Source organism: Arvicanthis niloticus, chromosome 24 (genome assembly GCF_011762505.2).
Source record: "Arvicanthis niloticus isolate mArvNil1 chromosome 24, mArvNil1.pat.X, whole genome shotgun sequence".
NCBI classification, from domain to species: domain Eukaryota; kingdom Metazoa; phylum Chordata; class Mammalia; order Rodentia; family Muridae; genus Arvicanthis; species Arvicanthis niloticus.
In genome coordinates, this window is record NC_133432.1 from 22,726,221 (window position 1) to 22,751,787 (window position 25,567).

The following is a 25,567-nucleotide window of genomic DNA, read 5'->3' on the forward strand; positions in this document are numbered from 1 at the left end:
CTGCTCTTACATAATACCTAAGCTCAGTAGCCAGCATCTAAATCAGGCAGCTCAAAACCACCTGTAACTCCATTTCCAGGGAGATCCAATGCCCTCCTCTGCCTTCCACAGTTATTTGTATGCATGTGTGTGCATGCATACAAACACATACACACACTTAAAAGTAAAACCTCTTTAAAAATACAAGTACCTCAAACAACTAAAGAAAAGTGGGTAACATTTATGTCTATACGACATCATAAAAGACGTGGTTTATGGATTATAAATAATTACACTTAACCACCTGCTTCAAGAGGATTTGTGAAATGTGTTCTTACATAACCTCACAGCCACTCCCTGTAACAATAAATATGGTTAATCTTCCCATAGTGAAGAAACTGGGTCTTAGGTAAGTTAGCTTTGCACACACATATATGAACTAGGAAGCAAGAGATCCCACATATGACTCAGTATTTTGTCTATTATCAAAACAAATCTCAGTGAAATCAGTTCCAAGATTATCAGACAAATTCAGTGAGAGTATAGGCACCCCAATGAAGACAGGGGATCTCTCCCACCTTTCTAGTATGAGAATGTACCAGCCAGTCTTCTGTAATGAATGAGATTCTAAAGACTATAATCTAAGATGAATATTAGACTTGGAGGAAGGTTTGAGAGACAAGCCTGACTAAAGAAGCTTGCAAATGTATAAATGATGTCTAGAAGATGGGTAACATGTCTAACCAAGCCAACTACCCAGGGCTCTTGAAGAGGAACCATACAACCAGCACCTCCCTAAAACAGCATAACCCCTAACGACATTCTAAATATTAGTCCTTAAACCCACAAGTAGGTGTAGTCCTCACCCCTCATCAAGGAAACTTCTCTTTGCAACAGATGGAGACCATTACAAAAAACCACAATCAGTCAAAATGCAAAGTAGTGGAGCCTGGTTCCAATAGCTACATCTAGAAAATGACTCCTGCACCTAAGGGCCAGGGAAGAGTTCAGAAGAGAAGATTAAGAACAAGAAGATCAGGAGTTTGCTGTGAGACTATGTCCCCTAGTAATGTCATTAATCTGCACCATTAAGTTTCACCAGTACAGTGGCTACCTAAACACTACCTGAACAAGGACAGCAATAATAGCCATGCCAAAGTGGATAGGGAAAGAACATAAGGCCTCAACACTACACAAGAACTACAGGCAACCAAAAAATCCTAAGAGTATGGGAATTATCCATGAAAGAAGACACTAAATCCTCAGCCCTGAAAACATATACAGACCAAACATGTTTTATTTGCAATTATATATGTATACACATATACACATATGCATGTAACAACGAAAAAGAAGTCATGAATCTGAAAGAGAGTAAAGGAAGACATATGGAAGGGTTTGGAGGGGGAAAGAAAAAGAAGGAAATGATATAATTATATCATACTCTCAAAAATAAAAGGAAAAATAAATATTGGGTTGAGTTTAAGTTAGGGGTAGGGATGAAGGTGTGACCATGGTTAGGGTGGTCATTTGTATTGTTCAACTGAGTTTTTAGGTACGTTTCAAGAGTAACTAGTTCAAGAAAATGTATACATCTTTAAAATTACACCAAAATGGAAAGCTGGAAGCTGTAGTAAGTACTAACTGGTCAGAAAATGGTAGTGCTAAGGTTCTGATAGGTTATTTCTCCACTGCTGGTGAAATGAGCCAGTTCAAGTCAGATTAGATTATAGTAAAGGCAGGTTTGTTGGGAAGCTGCTCTCTGGTGGGCAATTCACTGTCCCCAAGGTAGGAGACTAGGGAAGTTGTCGTGGGAAGTGGGTGGGGGTGAGACAGACAGACAGACAGACAGACAGACAAAATGTCTGGATTATATAGGGAGCAGTTCAGCACCTGAGCTGGAACGGTCAGGGTTAGAGGCAGGGTATGCCAGGTGGGAACTGAGGGATGATGGAAGAACCTGGAGGTCACTTCTGCTTTGAAATGTAAAATATGCACCTCAGACCCTTGTCCTGGGGTCCCGATTCACAAAGCACCATGGCACACTAGACATGTGTCATACCGGGGCATTGCATATACACCCTTAGGCAACAAGCCTTCAAAACACATACATTTAAATTAAGTAAGACTGAAATGCTCCAGCAATCTGTGTGATAAGCAATTGCCACCCCCATCCACTGTTCTCCTCCTTGGCCTCTGCCAAGGAAACCTTTCCAAGGAGGCTGACAGTCATCCAGACAGCAAGCGTTACTTTTAAACAACACCTACCCCCACCCAGAATAAAAGCCTTTTCTGCACAGCCACACCTCAACTCTGTACACTGCAATCTTATTGAAAGATGCTTTTGATTTAGGTGTGTTTTGTCAAGAATTTTTAATTATATTTTACAATTGTGTCTCTTCTTTCAACCCCCTGACGCTTCAACCATGCTGCCTCAGAAAATTAAATGAAGATAAGCTCTTGTCAATCAGAGCTGGCATCTCTCCCTGCCCCAGCCCCACTACCAGCCTCCTCTGGTTACTAGTCCCAAATGCTGCCAATCAAGAGGAATTCTTGCATACCAGTTGTCATTCACTCCTGTCGAAATGATGCTGGTCAGACTTCATTAAGAACAATGTCCTGATCAAAAGCTACAGAACACAGAAGCAGCAGCTGGTCTCCTATAGCTAATATCTGGCACAATTCCCATTTCTAGAGGAGGTAAGCAGGGTCAGCTGTACCTTGCCAGGATCAAAGAGACAGGCAGCAAGTTACATTCCCAGTATGTTTCATGCTGCTATGAGCTCTGTGTCTTCTGCCCATCTGCCCCCACCTCACAGACCCACTAAAGTCTTGGGCTTTCTACTAAGTCTTCTTAGGCAGGATGACAACCGGGAGTTTAGCAGTCCTCTCTTTCATTAGCTGGTTATGCCACCAGGGAGTAAAGCCAAGCTGCTTATTTGTTTCTGATCCTCCAACAAGCAGGCTCAACCCTTCCTCTCACAGCACACACAGGCTTATGAATTCACAAACTACTTTTCTGCACACCACCTAGACAACATCTACAACCCTAAAAACAAACCATGTGTGTCAAAGAAATATAAAGTACACACGTTTTATCTCAATTAGCTTAACCCAAAGGCTTATTTTCATCTATATTAGACAGTAGTGAATGTTAACAACGGTTGCTTACACAGAATAAATGAATAAAGATACAACAATAATAATGATACGAAAAGCCAATGTTTAAATAGTATGTTTCTATTAAGTGTAGAATTTGGTTCAGTTGTTTTCTCATAACTTGCAAAACTCCCTGGTACATAGATGGACTATTCCATCTGCCCCCAGGAGGACTACAGAAAGCTGTACGCCCAAAATTCACCATGCCAGGCCTTCCCTGCAACCCCAGATGTGTGTCACCACATGAGGAACCTGAATGTATCAACACACAGGTGCAAATGACTCAGACGTGGGCCACTCACATCATAAGAGGTATTTACCGGGGTTCAGAGTGAATCAGAAGTTCAGTTATTAGTAACAGAAGTGGTTATTTAAATGTATGATTTCATCCTAATTAAAGCTAATGGGAGAGAGAATTTGCATTTAGCTGCCTAGTAAATAGCTCTGCTATTTCACTTTTAGTATGTGAAAGATATTAACTAGATACAGTTTATCAGGGCAGGAAGGTTGGGAGTTAAAGATGGTAGGTTGCTACTCCCACACCCCAAACATTGGCTTCATATAATATTCCTTTCACTTAGAAGCTTTGTAACAACCTTCATCCATCCCACCTAGGCTAGAACCTAATAAATCATTTCATCTTAAAAAGCAGAGAGTCTGGTACACCTAAGAAAACTACCCAGGGACACCAGAGAACATCTTGCATGCACATTAATAACTGTGGGATATCTGATTAGGAGAATGCAAAATACGAAGCCATTAATAGCAGCCCTTCTCTCCCTCCTCTACTCTGATTACCAAAAGAACAGCAGCAGCTGAATCACAGCTAAGTCCTATTCACCAGGGACCCCGGGCAACAAAGAGGAAAAACCACTACAATGGTGCTTCTCAGGGGGAAGCTGCTTTAAGTCTTTCTGATTCAGGCGTCAATCAAGCCTGCTACAAACCAGTAAGCAGGTACAAACACAAGCAAGGATTCCTTTCCTTTCTTCCCTCCTAGCACTTAATTGCCCTGCCTACTAAACTGCCACTTGTATGGCCTCTAGAGAAACCCAGCTCTGTCCAAATACACACATCACCAGCTTCAATGTTTACTCTCAGAGCAAGCCTGGAGACAAGTTGCTGGGCACCAGGCTGCCAGATCTCACTCTCAAGAGAAGATGGCCTAACCTCTAAGTTAGAAAAGAATGCTGTACTTTCTAGCTGTTTCGGTTTTGCTACCTATCAGATTACACAGTCCCCTGAGGTTATAAGCCAACAAATTCACTTAAAACACTAGGATCTGCATCAAATATAGGCCAAGTATTCCCTGGTACATGGATGCACAGAAACACACACTGCCACGTGCACATACAAAAAGCGAACTAAAATTGAAAAGGGAAAAAATGCAAAGAGAAAAATAGGATTTGCACATGTGGCTGAGACACACAAATAAAATAAACAAACTAGTTAATTTTAAAAAAATCTGGTGAGGGGGAAATGGCTCAGTGGGTAAAGTGTTTGCTGCTCAAGCATAAAGACTTAAACTTCATACCATCTAAAAGTCTCTGCAAGATAGAGTACAACTATAACCCTAGAGAAAGACTGAGTCCATGGGCTCGTGCACTGGCCAGCCAGTCTAGCTCAAATGCCAAACTCTAGGTTCAGTGAGCAATCTTGTCTCAAAAGAAAGAAGATGGGAAGCAAAAGAGGTAGATAGTCAACAACAACCTCACTTCCACACATACCACCAAGTGCACCTGGACATACACACACACACACACACACACACACCTCTTTAAGGAACTAACTCTACCTTCAATCCACGTCTGCTCCTTTCAAAGGTACAACTTTCCCGCCTATCTTGAAACCTCAACAGAAGAAATGATTGAGGAATTCCCCCAATCCTGGCTCTTTTAGACTGGTAAAAGATCTGAGAGTTCCCTAACTTTCCCCAAGTCAAAAGGAAATTTCTTGGAGAAGGCCAGTGTTCCAATTTTGGTTCAGCAGAATAAAATACATCTCGTTAGGATTCTCTGTATATAGTTAGTACTGTGTGGTCAATGAGCAGTGTAGCTATTGACAGTATCTGTTGCAATTTAATTTTAAGTATCAATAATTGCTTTTGGTTTACTGTAACAAGGCTTTTATTCGCAACAAGTAAACATGCAAATAAGACCAAGCCATGAGGGTGAGAAAGATTTATGGGTCCTGCATGAGGTATTCTCTTTCAAATGTTCCATGGGGGTAGTGATGGCTATGAACACAGCAGTCCTCATCTCCCAGAAACAGGGTAAGGATCCAAGAGCCATGTTACTGTCAATCACCTTCTCAGGCAAAGCCCACTGTTCCTAGTGGGTCATGAGTTAAAGAGGAGGCCAGAGGTAAGAGACCATCAAACGTTGTCAAGAAAGCTGATCTAAGCAGAAGACTCCTTCAGAGTACACATGGTGACCCTGCCTAGCTTCTACTAGCCAGCTGGCCTTAGGCTTTCAGCAATATATTTCACATCTTTGCCTCAATTTATTCATCCGTACTATTAGAGTAATTGGATTTTTTTAAGGTTTTTAACAGATCATGTGTATGTCCACATGCACACACATGTGGGAGCATGAGTGTGTATGTGCGTAAATTCAGTTGCCCGTGTCGGTCAGAAGTTTGAAAACTGAAACTGGAGTTACAGGTGAGCTACCCTACGTGGGTGCTGATGCCCTGCCAGAGCACCACATTAACCTCTGAGCCTTCTCTCCAACCGTATTAATAGTGTAACTGTAAGAACTCTATAATAACAAGCATTACTCCATTAACAAGAAAACACTTGATGCAATCCTAGAGCCTTAGTAAACACTCTCAATAAATGGTCCCTGCTGTCTAGAATTTAATGGCAAATAAATAAATAAATAAATAATAAAAACAAACTACAAAAAAACTCACCTGTTTACACAATTGTGCAAAATAAAATCAACAATTCAAGTATTACCTGATATGTTTGTAAAAAGATAAGGGGGGGGGGGAGAGATATGTTCTGTGGAGGTGTGGTGAGGTATGGGGGAAGGTGGTGCCTCTATGGGCCCATGCTGAGGCATCCCTTCCCCCTGAGCAACACAAGGTATAGTACAGAATAGAGGTTATTCAGGGCGTGGGGAGGAAAGTTAAGAGGGTAATAGAGGCAGAGAAAGGCAGGGGGAGGAAGGAAGTGGAAAGGGAGAGAAGGGAGAGAAGGAGGGAGGGAAGGAAGAAGGGAGGAAGGAGGGGAGTTAAGAGGGTAATAGAGGCAGAGAAAGCTAGAGGGGGGAAGGGGAGGGGACGGGAGGGGAGGGGAGGGGAGGGGAGGGGAGGGGAGGGGAGGGGAGGGGAGGGGAGGGGCAGGGCCAGCCATGAGCAAGTGGAGAAAGAGGGGAGAGGGGAATGGGGAGAGAGCAGGTGCAGGAAGGCAAGAGCAGGAACAAGAGAGCAAGAGGGAGAGAAGGGGGCAAGCAGCCACTTTTATAGTGAGTCAGGTATACCTGGCTGTTGCCAGGTATCTGTGGGGTGGAGCTTAGACAGAATGCTCATATTACCTTTCACAAATGTTGACTCGTTCCATGGAGAAGCTGAGTAGAAACAGAATCTGAAGCAAGGTAGAAAATGTGTTTCTCATGTTTGAGAAGCAATTGGATTCAGGTATATAGCAAGCCCAATGCTGTCAGATCTTCTGATCTTCCAGCTTTGAAGTGCTAGGTGAGAAACCCAAGTCTGTGTGCATGCTAGGCAAGCATCTACCATCTGAGCTCTACTGTCATGCCAATCTGGGCTTTTGGTATGACACTTCCTGGTTTCTCAATATTGCTACACACCTTTGAATTTTAAAACCAGTGTACAGCATCAAAGGAACCACACCTGTGGCTGACTGTGCCCCTGGTGATATAAGTATGGGACTTCTGTCCAAAGCAACTATGAGGATCTCCTGGAGAAAATCCATCAGGAGTTTTCACCCATTTCCCAGAGAAGTGACACTTCTCCTGGACTCAAAGCACTGAAGGGTTAAGAGTCAGAATATTCTCAAAAGCACAGGCCAAGATGCTGCAGCAAGTATCTCCTTACTGGCTTACAGCCTGCACACTGAGAAGCGAAGCACATGATTGATGAGCCGAAAAGGTGATGCAAAATGCTAATCAGCTTTAAGCTGACACTGGGTAACACAGGTAAATTGATAGTTCCTCTCCAGTAATCCAAACACTTCTCATGCAGAATAGCAGGCAGGGATAAAGATGAAGCGATAACACTTCAGAGCCTTCACAAAATACCCCATTAATCTGGGCCATAAACCTACAGCAAATTCTCACTTCTCTCTGAGAACAGGAAAATACCATAACACTAAAATACCAGGGGAAGTATCCAAATCAAAACATATCAGCCAGCAGGTTTGCCAGTGTGCTCCAGAACTGGACTGTGTTTCTGAGATGGCCTGGCTTTACCTTCATCTCTTCAGTCTCCTTGCCCAAGTCCAGATCTGGAAGGAGAGGCTGGCTAGTCATGGAGCACAAATGAGTGGCTCGTAAGAAGGAGGGTCAAAATAGATCACTGGATAAACGACTAGATAAAAGATCTCTTCCGGAAATTCAATGTAATAAAATTTACAAAGTACCACCTTAAGCACACCTTCTTTAACAAAAAACAGGTCAATTCAACAAAATACTGAGGAACCAATAATTCTAAGGAATGTAAGTAGAACACAAACACATGGACCTAGTCTACATATAGAAAGACAGCATTAAAGTCAGCTCCTGCTTAAGCAGTAGAAATGTAACACTGTTATCAGGTGTTGTAAGTACTAGAAGTCCAGCACTGAAGAAGCAAAGTCCCTGTACTCTTGCCTTCCATACTGGAGCCTAAGAACTGACCGGCAAAGTAAGTGTTACACAGTCTCTAGGTTAGAAGGAGCTCAGCTGTCTCAGTGCTGAATGAGCTCTTTTCTTCACTGTCTTCATTCAACAAACATGTCACCAGGTCCCAGCCTCTGTGCCAGTCACTCATACTGGCTGCCGAGCTGACAAACACCATTGCAAGAGTCTTCTTCCAAAGAACCACACTTGGTAATGTCTACAGCTACATTTGTGGAGCCCTGTGCCTCTGGAGAAGGGAAGAGCCCACAATCTTTGGGAAGTAAGATTTTCACCTGCTCATGTTCTTCAAACTACTCCCATCCTACCATCGTTACAAACAAGCTAAGAGCAGACAGAGGTCTCATAGTGTCTGCTCTCCCCTGTTAAATCTATTCATGCTCAGACCCCACTGCACCCATTCAGAGTCCTGACTCATCTGCAAGACAACTCTTTCAATCTCTGAGGAGAAGGCAGGGCCCACCTCCATGAACAATCAAGTCGGACATCCAGGTTCATCATGTACCAAGATAGATTTTAGACAACTGGCAATTCAGGAGTCTTCATTCTTCTATTACTGACCCAAAATCTATCCCATGAAGCTTATCTGAGAACTCATGCTGCCCTACATGATGGTGTGCATGAAAAGACAACAATAATACTGGATCAGAGATGTCACACACAAAAAGAAACTTGTGTCCTACAAATTAACTACCCAAACCTGTAATGTTGAGAAGGTGCAGCAGACTGGTCTGAATATCGAGTGTGCTTGATCCTAAGAGCTAGATTCCTGTGACCTATCCCACATTTATTGAATAAAGATTCCCTGGAGGGAAATGGCAGAATGTCTGCTTTGTTGACACATGCCTCTAATATGTCTTAATTGGGGATATAAATATGTGATCATAGAAATGTCTATAAAATCAATAAACTGAAATACAGGAAAACAAACTGTCACTTTGGTAAGAAGCTATGTGTGAATTATTCTTTCACTTGAATGTTAGTTTTTATTTCTTTAAACCTGCCCCTAACTCACTACAGACTGATAAAGATTAATACAAGATATTGAATACTCCTACACTAAAACTCTAGGACATTACTATGCCAGACAGAGACTCTCAACTCAGAAGATCTTAGTTGATACAGACATTTGTTTTTTGATTCCCTTAAAATTAGGCTGACCATCTGTACTACAGAAATGAACTCTGGAAATAAATAAAGTGCTCTCATAGGCAGCATACCCTAGAGACAAGAAAAGGGGAAAAAAAAAAGTTGCTGTTTTGCATTTGAGGAAGGGAAGGAAGGAAGGAAAGCCCCAATAAGAAAGCAGTCAGATAATTCAGGTTAAAGTTTGATAGATAATAAATAGGTAGACAGACAGACAGACAGACAGACAGGTGGAAAGGATAGTTAAATTGGAAAGGAGAACAGAAATTAGGATGTGGACATATACAGAGTGGGTAGGTAGGTGGGGGATGGACAGACATATGGACAAATAAGCAGATGAAAGGGTGAATAGCAGGACAGATGGATTTAAAACTATGGACTATACTATGTTCCATCCATGCCTTAGGATCCCCACAACTTAGCCCTTCATCCTGCCCTTAAACCCAGTGAACCAAAATCCATTGAGAAAACAAGACTCCTCTATTAATCTTAAGCATCGGTTTAAAAGACAGACAAACCATGTACAGCCCTAAGCACTTAAGGGAAAGTATTTTCTTTACATAAAGGAAAAAAGAAATAGAGAGGAGCAAACTTTTCTTGGCACTTGAATCTACAGCATCAGAAAAATGGCAGCCCTTCAAACTCCATGTGGAAGAGCTCTTCACTTGAAGCTAAAAATGGGAAATTAATTTTCAAGTCTCTTGTCTAAAAGACAGCCTTTAAAAAGGTATTAACCTACATTTGGAGATTAATGCAAACACAGTCATCTTATTTTAGTGGGTACAATCCAACTTTTATTAAGACAAAGACAGATTCAGAGTAATTAAGAGCTTGTCCAATACCCAGAGTTTTATGACTCTAAATATTAGCGAAGCTGGCATTCTTACCAGCTGTTCCTCAGAGCTACAGCATTGTAAATCCTCAGTGGTAATGAAACACCAGCTAAGAAGAGGTTGAATAAGTCTCATTTAAAACCCAGCCTTCCCATGGAGAGCTACACTAACTTTAACATAATGTATAGCACCTCTTAGAACATTAATAGCACTGGGGAAAGGTGAGCCTTTTGAGATTTGTTATTAAGGATTCCTAAAGAAGATAAACAAACCCTAGGAAGGGTTTTTAACAATCTTGAAGGTTGAAAGGCATCCTGTGCCGAAGCCCAGGAAGTCTTTGTTGATTTGGGCAGGTAAAGGACAGTGCACCCACACTGTCTCACACTGTGCTAGCAGTGGCTCACCTCTGAGACACATCCTCAACACTACGCACTGCTTACACACTACGCCGAAGCCACTAATATTGTAAACACTCAGACAGACAGATAGACAGACACACACACATGCACACACATACATACACATACATACACACACACACTTCAAAGAGTTATCAAGATTTTGATGCATCTCAATAGACTACCCTCTTTGCTACCCAAGTACATTTTTAGTTCGGTGTTCTGGTTTTGCTTTTCTATTTTTAGGAGAGACACTGTGGGCCTTCAATTCCTGATTCTCTTAATTCAACCTCCCTGAATGCTAGAATCAGAAGTCTGCAGAGCCACCACACCTAACCCAAGATATTATTTAAAAGCCATGACCTTAACTGCTCCTTTCTCAAGGAATTAGTCAGCACCTTCAAACTTCTTAGCCACCTGGCTGAGAACACTCACCAGGTATCACCAAAATACTATGACAACTTGTCATCACTTTTCCAGGCTTCTGAAAATCAAAAGGCCTCATACAAATTTCTTCTGTACTTAAAAGACCATCAGGGAATTGGTCACAGACTGACTATATTATAGCTGAAAAGAAGTTTCCACTCTGATGTCTCATTGAATTTGCTGTCCACTGAAATGCCAAGGTCTAGCTATCAACAACAATCACTGAAAAGAAGTCTGTCCTATCTGGCCAGGGTGTCATATACTCCATGCACTTCCCAGACTACTGACACTTCCCTACATCCTAAAGGCACGAATAGATAATACATGGAAAGGCAGTGGAAAGAAAACACATCACATAAGCCACAACAACAGAGAGCAAGCCGACAAATATCATGGTCTCCGTTCTCAACAGACATTCTACAGTGGGAAGTCATCCTGGAAAAACTGGTACTTGCCATTCTCTATCCATGGGAAGCTGGCACTCTGAGAAACAATATGCTCTCCCTAAGGCACAAACCTTATAGAAAATAAGACTGACACATCACACTCTTCAACTATTTGAAGACAATGTCAGAATATAATAAATCGTCTTTTAGGGGATTTTAAAAGGCACTGAAATGAACAAAGTGGCTTTTGCTTTTATTCCCAATAATACCATTTTTTATTCCAAAAGAGAAACGGTCTTCTTGACCATTACCACTTATGAAATCAAACTAAAAAGAAAACAAAACCAAAGGGCTTGGGAAACTGCTCAGTCAGATTTAGGGATGGATTTAGAATTATGTTTAAATAAAAAGACAGTGACATAAAGGTGTGTGACAAGTGCTTTACAGATACCTAAAAGTCAAACAATCTCAAGGCAATGAACATAAAACCCACGAAACATTTAAAACTCTATCTGTATAATGCACTCAGATTCACAAATGAGAAATGGCGAATGAAAGGGCTCTGCCGAGCATGAACGCTACACAAATGTTAGCTGTTAATAAAAAATAACATCTACTGCTTGCCTGGCATTTGCCATGGGTCAGGTGGCGTGTTGATCGTGTCAAATACATCTCCTTATTGAACTGAGCCGCTCAGCAATGTCACCCCCATTTATAACTAAGGAAATGAAGCTCAAGGGGGTTAAATTACTCCACCAAGGTCACACAAGTGACAGTGCTGATTTAATCAAGTCTTTCTGTGGAGTGTTGAGCTTCGAAGCCACTGTGGACAAGGCCAGTGTTTGCTGTTCCCATCGTCCATGTTGCTGCATGCACCCTAAGGGCTTTAACAAGGACTCAGACCTGGCCTTGACACTGTATTTCTGATGGGTATCTGCAACTTGAAGGCATTTTTCCAAGCACAGGTCTCTAAAGTCCAAAGATTATGGTGTCATGGTTAGGTGCAGAAAACCCCAAGAATCTCAAGTGGCCCGTTAGCTACAGATAACCCCCCCCCCAATACTGTGTACACACAATTAACAATCAAAGCTTACAGCTATTGGTTATGTTAAAGATTTCTGGCTGAGATTCTTAACGATCTTAGGGGGCAAGTCTTAAATACACTAAAAATCCTCTGTACATTTGTTATTCTCATTTCATCCTTATAAATGAGCAAACTCAGACAAGTGGACATTACAGGAAGCTGAGATAAGAATTCTTGCTTTCTCCCTGCCTTTCCCAAGACTTACAAACAACATGGGTTGATGACTTAAACCAGGTTTCTTTTGTAGGAACCTGAGTTCCCTGGGGGATGCTTAAATATTACCCATCGATTGTTTACAGGGCACCAAAAGCAAAGTATGCTTCCACCCAAGTTTAATTTATGAAAGCAATGGGTTTGTTGGGCATACTTACAGAGCATGGGTGAGGATTACTGACTGGAGTGTGGGAGACCCCAAAGCAGCCTCACCCCAGCCCCAGCATGGATGGCTGCTTCCTCATGACTGCACAGACACAGCTCACCATTCAGTTAATCTTCCACAGAGCATATATTCAAACACCTCTCAACATTATGTGGGCCACATGCAACTAAAGCAGAATCCCATACAAAGAGCCAAATGCACCAGAGAATGTGCTTGAGATCAGGTAACAATACCCTAGTCCTTCCTCCCATGAGAAAATTCCAACAGTCAATGGACCTACTGTTGAGGGTCGCTTACAAGCACCCAGAGCTGTCACAATGCAGTTGATGGCTGCTTAGCTCAGAACACAGACCATACAACACTTTCTACACACGGAAGGTGATAAAGTGGGTATATACAATTGCAGGTATTCAGATTGACCTGATGATATTTTTTTTTTTTTATTTTACAGTACTTTAATGAAGTAGCTGCTGTAACTATTATTTAAAATTTAAAATTTGGCAATTGAGACTGTCCATAAATCTTTGGGAATATCAGGAATCTTTAATGTTTTTGAGCTGTTAACCTTGAAACTTACATGACAGAAACACGGTATATACTATTTGTTTCTTCATTAAATAAAACAAAACCATGGTTTTGCTATTTTGAGCAAAGAAGAGGTTAGAATTTTTTTAAATGAAATCATAGAAAATATCAGAGAGGAAAACAGAAAGATACTGGGTCTCTAAAGAGATGACAAAAACCTGTACATCTTATTAAACAGGATCTCAAACAAAGAGAGGAGAAGAATTCTCACATGCTCTACCTACAGATTTCCTCAACAGAGACTTGAAGGGATGGTAGAGGAAGGGAAAGGAAGCAATGGAATGGAGGGGAGAGAAAGAGGACAGACAGACAGATGTCACAGACTCCTTGCCTTTAAGTTATTTCTTGCTTGAAACATTTCATGCCTCATAGAGAAAATGAATCTTGATGATGAATATAGTATGTTTCAGTTCTATTAGATACAAGAACCTAACATAATCTACATGTCACACACAAAAAGAAACCCACAAATATATCACAGATACTTGCTATGCAGGTACACTGTAAAATCTAGTTCACTAAAGGATTTTTTTCATGCTTTTTCTACAAGGAAAACACTCAAAAAATCCAATGTTCATATAATTTTTCTAACATTCCATAGCTGGCAGACACTGGCCATTTTCCATGACACTGAGCAGAAAGTGTAGATTAAATCTCAGCTAGCTCTGAATTAATTCTCTACAGCTGTTTAGGGAACTTATATCTCAGAGTAGGGTTCAGCTGACTAGTTCCAACATGTCTCTTCCAAAAGGAAAATGTGATTTAAAAACATTAAAGGCACAACAAGCACCTAACATCCTGCATACAGTTTGTGTGTTCTCAAGGAATGTCTTATATATTAATGTAACTATCTGTCCCTTTTTTATCTTTTAAAAAAGTGTCACTTCTGACTAAACTACTTTCCTATGGTAAAAAGAAATTAATCAACATAAATATGAAATTTAAAAAAAAAAAAAAAAAAAAAAAAAAAAAAAAAAAAAGCCTTGCCAGGTGTGATGGCACATGCCTTTAAGCCCAGCACTGTAAGTTTGAGGGCAGCTTGGTTTACATAGGGAGTTCCAGGCCAGCCAGAGCTACAAAGTGAGACCCCCCCCCACCAAAAAAATAAAAGAAAATCTGCCTGCCTGCCTCAAAAAGGCAAGGTGTCTACACAACCATTCTGAAGTGTGCTAACTTTATCTGTAGGTAATACAAACAGATCTCTAAATCCAAGGCAAACCCTGACTCTAAAGTGCATTTTTTTTTTAAGCTTTTCTGAGAATATCCTTCATTTTTCACAGTGACTGGTTTGTGGCAGCCTTGTGGAAGGTTTTAAGGGGAGAATAAACTAAGCAATCAGGATGGCAGCCATGCAAAGCCAACACATAAGGAAATGAAATTCCATGTTCCCCAAGAGGGCATTCCCCCTCTGAACCTCACAAATTTCCTTCCTCCTCACTCAAAGCTTCTGTCACAAGCATCAGCAAACTCCTTCACTTAGGGACCCACTTCAACTTCAACACACACATTTCACAGGGACAGCTTCCACTCCAAAATCCCTCAACTAGAGAATTCTAGGCACCATCACTAAGGTACAGCCCGGTCCTCCTTTGACTTCTTATTTTGAAATAGATTTTGCTAAATTGCCCAAGCTGCCCTTAAATTTGCCCTTAAAGTAAACCTTCCACCTCACTTTCAAAGTAGCTAGAATTACAGTCTGTGCCACCATAAGCATCATTATACAGAGTTTTAACAGGTGGGTTGTGTTAAGGAGATTCCCTTATACTTGAATCAGCCTCGAAACAATTCCAATTCAATTTGAACAAAGTGTGGTCTCAGTTATTGTGGAATTTCATAAATTACCCAAGACGGTTTTTTGAAATGGTCAAATGGATTCCTACACACACACACACACACACACACACACACACACACACACACACACAAGAAACGAAAGGACTTAGAAATAGGAAACAAAAATAAAAATCTTGGAAAATACATAGGAATGTATACACTAATGTACTTTAGAACTCGATATAACTTTAGATAATCAAAGATGTGTGACTGCATGATATTGAAGCAAAAATAGGCAGATCAATCAACAAAGCGAACCAGAGTATCCTGAAATAGAACTAAACAGAAATAAATGGATAATTGATTTTCTACCAAGGCGCCAAGAATAATCAATGGAAGGGTGGTAAAATGCAGTGCCAGAAAAACTGGGTAAAGCACAGGGAGAGACAAACCTTCACTCTTGCATCACACATTAAAAGCCTTAGATGGATCACACAGCAAGGAATCAATTAAGCTTGCAGAAAAAAAAACAAAAGAACATTTCTGTTAACCTAGGGAAAATAAAGATTTCTCAGAGAGGACATGAAAGAAACATGTAGAAGAAAATAAGATAAAGTCTTCATCAAAATTTGTAAAACATCTACTCTCCAAAACCACCAACAGGAATTCGAAAAGGCAAGGAAAAATCACTTAAAGAGTTCTCATAGATAAGCATGGTGGTATACACCTGAAATCCCAGGACCCAGGAGAGCTGAGGCAAGAGGATCTCTGAGTTTGAAGCCAACCTGAGCTACATAGTAAGATCCTGTTTTAAAACATAAAAACTAAAGTAACCACAAGACCTGACCAAAACACTTCAAAAGGAAAGACAACATTCACCATCACTTATCACTAATCATCAGGAAAGCACAAATTAAAACCACAGTGAAAACCCACATTTTATACCCTTATAATATTAGTGAACATGTCCCCAGTATATGTTAAAAATGTTAATAAAATGACAGTATAAACACTAAAAACACATTGGAATCCTATATTGACAATTCCTTATAAAGTGAAACATGTACTTACATATACTATGTTACACTTCTATTCTTAAGCATTTACAATAAATAAATGAAGACATATGCCCATAAAAACTTCTCAAACTTGTATATGACCGCTCAATACAGCTTAGAATTAGTAAGTAGACATCTGAAACAACTCAAATGTCTATCAAGAGAATAGCTTAAACAAATTCTGATAGATCTATATGATGGTGTACTACTCAGCAATTAAAGATGTTCAACATCAATTGACATAGAAAAATAGTATGTGCATGTGTTAGTTTCATCCCATTGCTGTGATAAGACATTCTATTAGAGGAAGAAAGGGCACACTTGGCATGTACATCCATGTCACAATCCATCATTGAAGAAGTCAGCACACGAACTGAAGCAGGACTCTGAAGACAGAACTGCTTCTTATTCCTTGCAGTATCACCTTGGAGTAAGAAACTCAACTCACAACCAAGGAAGTCCAGCAGGGACCAGAGGATGCTGCCTGCTGGCTCATAGGCTCATGCTCAGCTACCTTCCTTATACAGCCCAGAACTACCTGCTTACAGAATAGTGGGACCCACATCAATTAACATCCAAGACAATCCCTCATAGATATGTACACAGGCCAATCTGGTCTAGGTAATTCCTCAAATGAGGTTTTCCTCTTTGGGTGACTCTAGACTGTGTCAAGTTGACAGCTGGAGCTAACGAAAGCAATGGGTGACAAGTATGTAGATGTATTTGTTTGAATGAGATCTGTGTGGTTTTGTTTTATATAAATGGACCTATAAACCTTAAGATCCTCTGGTGATTCTAATGTGTAAGGAAGTTAAGAGTCATTGCTGGGGGTGGTACACAAAAGTTCCCTCTAAATTCCCTTTCCACACCCTCTTCATTTGAACTCTCCTTCAGTCACTAACCAGAACAGTTTCTGCCACAAGCTAAGCCTGACACTGTGCACATCTAATATTGACTCACAACACATTTACCTAACGCTGCACCGTGCTGCTCAAATCCTACATGCACGTCGGATGCATAGCAGTGAACTAATTCTGTTTGGTAGTTCCCCGTCATGGTGTACAATCCACTTTCACAGTCACTGAAATCTAGCAATTCTGGACACAGCTCAAAAGCCCACAATCCCCTCTGTCTGACCTGCAGACAGTCCTCCAAAAGCCTGCATTCATTTTGATAAGCCCAGCTCTCCAGCAATACTCTAGTACATACGAGACCACAGAAGCAATCATGTTTTGGCATCTTCATGACTTGGTCCATGCCAAAGTCAGCCTCACCTGTCTACAGTGAGTATTACATCCTGTGGTACCAAACATTATCATTCTCCTCCCTCACCAACAATTCTTTGATCTCCCTCAAATGCATCCCCTCTGCTGCATGCTACCAAAGCGTGGAATGACTATCTCTGACCCTCCACACACCACACGGTACTCATTCCACTGGAAACCATAGACTGTCTACAACATTCTTCTTCATCAATTCACATGATCATCTTTGTGTCCTGTGTAAATTTCCTACCTGACTCTAGAGAGCTTTATGAGGGATGGGATCACCACTCACTCATCTTGATATATCCAGGCATACAATTAAATGCTTGATAAGTCTGATCTGAAATAAACTAACAGCGTTATGTTACCGTCCTGTCTCCAAAGCATAATCAACTGGGAAAGAGAACAATGCAGTTCTCCCTGTACAGTTAATCCCCAAAAGAGGGTATGTAAAAACATTTTAAATGTTGTCAAGGTGTGTTCAGTACCAGGAACTCTCAAACCTCAAACCAAAATTCATCTCTGTAGAGTATTAAATGTTTAAAACACTTAAATCCATGATTCTTCATGTGTTTTGGCATTTGAAGATGAGGTCTTCCATAGCCTCAGCTAGGCTTAGCCTCACTAGATAGCCAAAAATAATTCTGAACTTCAGATCTTCCTGCGTCTACCTCCCAAGCGCAGGGCTGCAGAATATCACAAATACTAGGCAAGCACTCTGCCAAGTGAGCTACATTTTCAATCCTAAAAATCTTTGTAAGTTCCAATTTTTGATGGCTTTTTCTGACATTATTTCTAACACAAACTGTATTAAAAGATTTGAGCAGCCCCTGAATATTTATCTAAATTGTAACAAATTATTAAAATGAGACTAAAATCAAGAATGAGCCTACTCTATGTACAAGCATTCCCCACCCTACTTGTTCCCTGACTGATACTGAATGGTCCTTTATCTGGTTACCCAGTGTTCATGTAGGTGAGCACTAAACACTTGACATTTGAGTCTGAGACCATAATTTGAAATTCTTAGTCAATCTTGGGGAGGGAAATGACCACTGAGGGATTCTAAGCCTATTAATATTTATCTCTAAGCAGTAACATTCAATCAAATCCTTTTCATTCAGCTCAGCAAAACAAACCAGAAAGCCAACCAATTCTGTAATTCTGAATCCTAATGCTACAGTAATTTTGCTTTCTGTGCCTTTAAAACTGCAATGTTTTCATTTCTCGAAGAAGTGCTGATTCCAAAAATCATGAGACATCAGCAGTCCCGTGGACTAGATTTCACATTGAAGAGAGGAAAGTGAGAGACTGAAGAGACAATTCTTTCACCAGCCCAGTGATGAAGTGCTTCATGGACTTTTGAACAAGAACTTCTTTGAAGTAACAACAAAAACTCCATGCACAGATACACAGCTCTATGTGCTAGTTTGAATGAGTAATGTCCCCTAGAGGCTCAATTTGAACACTCGGTGGCCAAGTTGGCAATGCTGTTTGGGAAGGTTGTGGGGCCTTTAGGAAGTACAGTTTTACTGGAAGAATTACATCCATCACTATGACCTGGTTTTGAGGGTTTACAGACTCACCCCACTTTCTGTTCCCTATATATTGGTGAAAATGTGATCAGCCAGCTTCCAGATCCTGCTGCCACCAGCTGGTACACTCTTGTTTACTAGATTCAATCTATGCACACTGCCTCCATAGAATGATTCCACCTGTGTCCCCTGCATCACCGGAAGCACAAAGTTTCAAGTGCCTGGTCTCCGCAAGTGACTCCCAGATCTCCCCCAGGCCACTTGGCTTGTTTTCTGTCACAGCTTAAAAAGCAAGACTAAGATCACTCATCCATTTCACTAAACTCCCATTAGAGTGTAATGAGCTGCCCCTTCTCTGATGCCAGTAGACTGGAGCGTGAGGTTCAAGAGTCCACTACTTACATAGTGACTCATTTGTAGCACCCTGCTACCAAGTCAGTTTCTGACTTGTCCTTATTAAGCAGGATAGGCTTTTGCCAAAGTTACTCATAAGGTTTTATGAATTCCAACAACGCGACTCCCAAGAATTACAAAAGCTAACACATATTTGCTTTCCGTCCTCACAAACACCTGTGGGCAGATAGCATTATCATCCAAAATGTACAAATGAGGAAATCTGGTCATGGTTACATGATTTTAATAATGGAAAAGCTAAAATTTGGAAGTAAGGACCCAGACTTCAGAACTGAACACTAGTCACTACACTAGTAATGAAGCCCCACAGACCCTATCTTTTAAATATAACTAACTTTCTCATTGCCCAGAGAAAGAATTCCAATATAGAAGTTTTCCTATAATTTCTGAACAGGTTTCAAAGAGTCATATAGCCTATGTAACATTACATATTCACACAAAAACACTTCCAATGCCCAAAGCTAAGGGGTAGTGTCATGACTAGCTTTGTGAGTTGAGCCAAACAGGTAAGTATAAGAGATGACAAAAGGTGAGACTCGCACACTTTATGTAGAATGAAAACACTCGATCAGATAGCCTGGTCCAATCAAAACTGACTCTAGTCTTTATCAGTTCCCTTTGTTAGGTCGACCAGGACGATTACAACTCTGGCTACCTGGAAACTGCTCTCATTGACTCTAGGCTCCTTTCCTGGCTACTGGAGTCTACAAAAGACTTTTTCTTCTCAAACTTCTATTATTTTCTCAGGGTTAACTCCATTTCATCTTCTTGGACTTTCTTTCAGAATAAAGCCTTCCCAGTAAATGCTGTGGCCCTGTTTGTTCCTTTCTCAAAACACTTCATACTTACTCTGTCTATAGTTCATTGTCAATGCTAATATATCTCCCTTCCAGTTACATTAGGCAGCTTGCTTCTCTCCCCATAGTAACAGCAGAAGTGCTATGATTTCTAAACCAGAATATTTCTCCCTTAAAAGCAATATAGTGACCTCTTAAAAACTCCATTCAGTTCTTCCTATCATTCTAAAGCTTAAATGCTGTGTGTCCCTACAATTATTTCATTTCAAAGAAAAAATACCTTTAAGCATATCTAATACACGGACTTATGAATTTACTCAAAAGATAAATTGGGCATGACTTCGGTTAAGAAAGAATTTTTCACTTTAAGAAATGATTCATAATAGCATTACAAATGGCCAAATCTCTATTTTATACTAAATTTGGAAGTCAATTCTCACACAGATCTTTGAGAACCTATCATTAGACCAAGTGAAGCATGCCTGTTCAAAGAGATTTTGTCAAGAGCCAGCCTTTGATTTCTGTCCTATACAGTCTTGAGAATTTTATGTTAAATCATCACCAGCTTGAAAACATACAACCCTAAGAGGTTCCTTTACAATTCATAATTCTTAAAGTACAGGTCTCAGCTAAAATATATCAGTATGATTAGCAGCCTGGCATTGCTACTTATAAAGCTGAGACAGGAGGATCTCAAATTTGAGGACAGCCTGAGCTATAAAACCTTGTCTCCAAAATTGAGGGGTTAAAAAAACTTACTCACTAAAAGTCCTCCAAAGCAAGCTTCTTCTCTCTCCTGGCAGAAATACCAGACCACCAATATTCACATAGCCAACCTATTCACTTCCATTTTTCTAACAAATGTTACCATGCCCAATTATACTAAACTCTGCCATTTCTTTGAGAAGTCTTGGACTATGATGCTCATACTGTCTGATCATCAATTTACATGTCATTTCCTTTTAATTGGATTCCATCCAACCAAAATTACAGCTGTTGTGTCTATGAAGGAATAAAGAGAATTTTTCCCTCTTCAACAATGCTAGGGTCCCTAGCAGGGAATCAACTGTCACTCCGTTTGCCATTAATTATCCCCGTGCTACCCCACAGTTTCCCTCCTGTCATAAAGCCCTGAGCCATACTCTTTCCCCTGTGATTAACAGCAGTCATGATGATGCCTTTTCTCCAATGAACCAACACAATGGGGAGATCTGGGAAGCAGGCATATGACAAGCAATGACAGGAATGCTTGAAGCACAATATGTAACTCAGAGGAGTTCCTTAAGCAAAACAGACGGATGCTGAGTTTGAGGGCTCATCTTATGCGTCTCAAGGGAAACGCTCCCTCATCTTTCTGTTACAGTCCACTACACTACCTCAGAGGTCCTGACAGGTTTCCTGATGTCAAACCATGAGGTTAAGACAGATACCTTCCATCTCTTTAGCCTGAAACTTCTTCTTCTATAGGCATGGTAAAGATCTCACAATGTCCTCTACTGGACAGTTGCTCCAGCAATTAAACCTCCAATTAACTTCCATTAGTTCAGCAGTCCTAAACCTGTGAGTCATGACCCCCTGGGCAAACCTCTATCTCCGAAAACTATTTACATTATGATTCCTAACAGTAGCAAAATTAAAAGTTAGGAAGTAGCGACAAACATTATCTTATGGTTGTGGGTCACCACATGGGGAACTAAACAGGTTGGACCATTGGGAAGGTTGAGAATCACTGCAGTAGTCTGTTCTTCATGTTCTCTTGCACTCGGGATAACAACCAGGAGGCAGCCAATATTCAGAAGAGTTTCATATGAAGATTTATGGCAGTGGTCCTTTAAAACTCAGGAGCTCTAAGTGTGGAAAGGGTGATTTTGGAGAGCAGAACAAGAACCAATGGGTTCTATACACCCACAGACACTTCCCTCATTACAAAGCAGGAGCTAATAAATACAAAGTCAGTTTTCCTTGCCAAGGCAGTCCACTCCACATAAACACTGAGGAGATGGTGAGTCTGAAAGGCCATGGGGGAAAAATAGGAATGGCCAAGAATACTCCAGATTTCTTCAAACACTAAAATTCTACAAATCTAACTGATAAGCACTTGCTACAATGCAAATGACTATGCTTTTAAACAGGAGCAGCCTCTGAACACACACACACACACACACACACACACACACACACACACACACACACACAGAGGCAAACAGAGAGTATGCTCACAGTAAACAATCCATTGCACAAAGGACTCAGGGTGGGAAGGACATGGAAGAACACTGCCTGGATGAAGTGGGCTGAGGGAGGCATTCCTGTCAGCCATTCTCAAAAGGATTTATTTTGTCATTTTTCAAGTATGTATTTATGTGTGGGTCGGGTGCTGCACAAGTACAGTGCCTGAATTGTCCAGAAGAAGGCACTGGATTTTCTGGATCTAAAAGTACAGGTGGTTTGTAAGCTGCCTGATACAAGCGCTAGGAACTGACGCTGAGTTCTCTGCAAGAGCATCAAGCCCTTTAACCACTGAGCCATCTCTCCAACCCCATACCCACCATTTAACGAACATGAGGAAACATGATTATAGTGGTCATGCTCTGGGATGAATCCCTATCTACATCTAGTGGTGGGGCTATTCTATATGAATACCTGTGACTTCCCTAATGTAAGTCCTGTGTTTATTTGAAGAGGCACTGTCTCGGGAACTATTTCTGACCCACCCCCACCCCCAATGGTATACCTGCTGACTTTTCACTTAAAAATGGATGGACACTGTACATAACAGAGAACCTTTCAAAAGATCAAAGGCATATATGGACAGCTCATGTCTGACAAAAGCGCAAAGGCAGTTTCATGGGAAGTGATGGTCTCTTCAACAAATTATGTTCAAACAACTGGCTATCCATATGGGGGGAAAGTATTTTCAAGCCATAGTTCCCTGTGTAGGAAAAACTTTGAATGAATCACAGACCTAAATGTAAAAGCTAACAATCTAAACATTCTATTTAAAAACAACTTTGTGACTTTTAGGCAGATTTCTTAGCTCTGATACCAAAGCATGATTCATAAAAGAACAAACTGATACTTGGACTTCATCAAAATTAAAGACTTCTGATCTGTTTCTTCATTGCCAACATTACTAGCATTCTGCCTGAAGAAAATGGTTAACAAAATGAATTAGATTTTTAATCCTAATTTTCTTCAAAGGACACTGTTAAACATGGAAATATAGGCCAAAGGCCAGGAAGATACAAGTACAAATCTTAAATTTGCTAAAACACTTGAACTAGGGCTGAAAAGATGGTTCCGTAGTTAAGAACACATCCTGCTCTTCCAGGGGATCCAAGAAAAGTTGCTAGCACCTACACTCCATGGCTTCATCTGTGACTCCTGCTCCAGTAAATACAACACTCTCTTTTGGCCTTTGCAGGTACTCACATACACATGACATATACTCACACAGACATGCACATAAATTAAAAATCCAGCAAAATATTTTAAGAGATGCTTTGTCAGAGAAGAGGCATGGATAACAGGTGCATGAAAAGATGTTCAACATCATGAGTCATTTACAAAAGGCAATTTAAGTAACAATGAGACCTCACCACATAGATTTCTGTTGCTGATGGTGGTTTTTTGAGACAGAGTTTCTCGGGATGTCCTAGAACTCTGTAGACCAGGCTGGCCTGAAACCAAGAGATTCACCTGCCTGCAATGATCTTCTGCCACTGTGCCACCACTGCCTGGCACAAAATAGCTATTAAGTTAATCTTAAGTTATTGACCTAATCATGTGTGTTGGCAATAATGTGAAGGAAATGAAACTATTATACACTATTAGCAGAAAAGCAAAATGCAAAGAAAAAGACACTTCAGAAACTCATCATTTTTATACTATTAAACCAATATATACACGACCAAGCCATTCCACCCTAGCTTTTCACCCAAGAGAAACAAAAGCATGTGTCCATACAAAGGCAAATATATGAATATTTATAGCAGCTTTATTAATAACATTATACATGGATGAATGGCTGCATGGATATATACATGTACATGCTCATGTGCATGCATGTATTAACACACAGGCACATTCATGCACACAAACATCCTTCTACATGGGTGGCTATTAAAATAATTACATTTAATAAAATATTATATACTTGTGGTTCCATTTATACAAAATTTTTAGAAATGCATCTAATGTACCCACTTTATATCTACTGTAAGAGAGAACAGATTAGTGGTTAAGGCTAGAGAACAGACATACTAAAAACCTATTACAAAGAGGAAACTTTGAAGTGTACTAGATATCCTCATTATTCTTGCTGTAGGATGGTTCTATAAGTGCCAAAATTTAATCTGTACTATTCACGTGCATAATACATAATCCCAGGCTGTGCATATCAAATGCATTTTAATTTTTATTGAAAAGAATGAAAAGAGTCTCTAAAAAGCACAGCCTTTGGACTGGGGAGATGATTCAGTGGTTAAAATTCTTTTTATTCTTTCCTAGGCCCTAACTTCAGTTCCCAGCACCTATGCTGGACAGCTCACAACTGCCTGTAACTCCAGCTCCAGAGAAACTAATTTCTTCTTTTGGCCTTTGAAGATACCCAGACATACGGGACATATAGACACATATACGTATGTGTCTAAGTTAGGGTTTTATGTCATGACCATAACAACACTTATAAAAGAAAATATTAATTGAGGCTGGCTTACAGGTTCAGAGGTTTAGTCCATTATGGTCATGGCAGGAAGCATGGTGATACGTAGGCAGACATGGTGCGAGAGAAGTAGCTGAGAGTTTCCACACCTGATCAGCAAGCAACTGGAAGAAAGCCTGACACTGAGCCTGCAATGAGCTTCTGAAACCTCAAATCCAACCCCACTGTGACACACTTTCTCCAACAAGGCCACAGGTAACTCCAATAAGGCCACATCTCCAATAATTCCATTCCAAGTAAGTCTATGAGGGCCATATTCATTCAAACAACCCCAATATGCACTAATAAGAACAAAATTAGAGGTTGGGTGAGTGGCACACACTTTTAGTCCCCGCACTCGCACTCAGGAGACAGCAGCAGGCAGATCTCTGTGTTTTTGCTGCCTAGCTTAGTCTATACAGTAAGTTTCAAGACAGCCAGGGTTACACAGCAAGACCCTATCTAGGGAGGGAGGAAATTAACTCTTTAAAAACACACACACACAGTTTCACAGCCTCTCTGCTATGTTAGGAGTAGATTACGGTCAAACAGAGGAATCAAACAACACCAGAAGTGCTGTGCAAACAAAGATGTGGAGCACTGCGGAGCCCCAGGACGAAGCAAGGTCTTCCACTAAAGGAGTAAGAATAGATTCTCAAGGAAAGGCCATCAAAGCTGACATCAGACCTGTAAGCAACATTAATAAGCATATTAGAAATTCTGCTGGATTTCTCTCTTTCTTTTTAATATTGAAAAGTGAATCACATCATACTGTCACATCACCTTTTG

General features: G+C 40.6%; 1 protein-coding gene and 1 long non-coding RNA gene across 7 annotated transcripts in view; one reads left to right on the top strand and one right to left on the bottom strand.

Moving 5' to 3' along the window:
* Positions 1–25,567, bottom strand: part of Auts2 (activator of transcription and developmental regulator AUTS2) — a 1,059,321-nt gene that overhangs the window by 927,408 nt on the left and 106,346 nt on the right. The window lies entirely within an intron of this gene.
* LOC143437470 (uncharacterized) lies at positions 3,330–8,930 on the top strand. The gene is made up of 2 exons (XR_013106926.1): positions 3,330–3,450; positions 8,107–8,930. It is a non-coding gene; the product is annotated as an uncharacterized LOC143437470 (long non-coding RNA).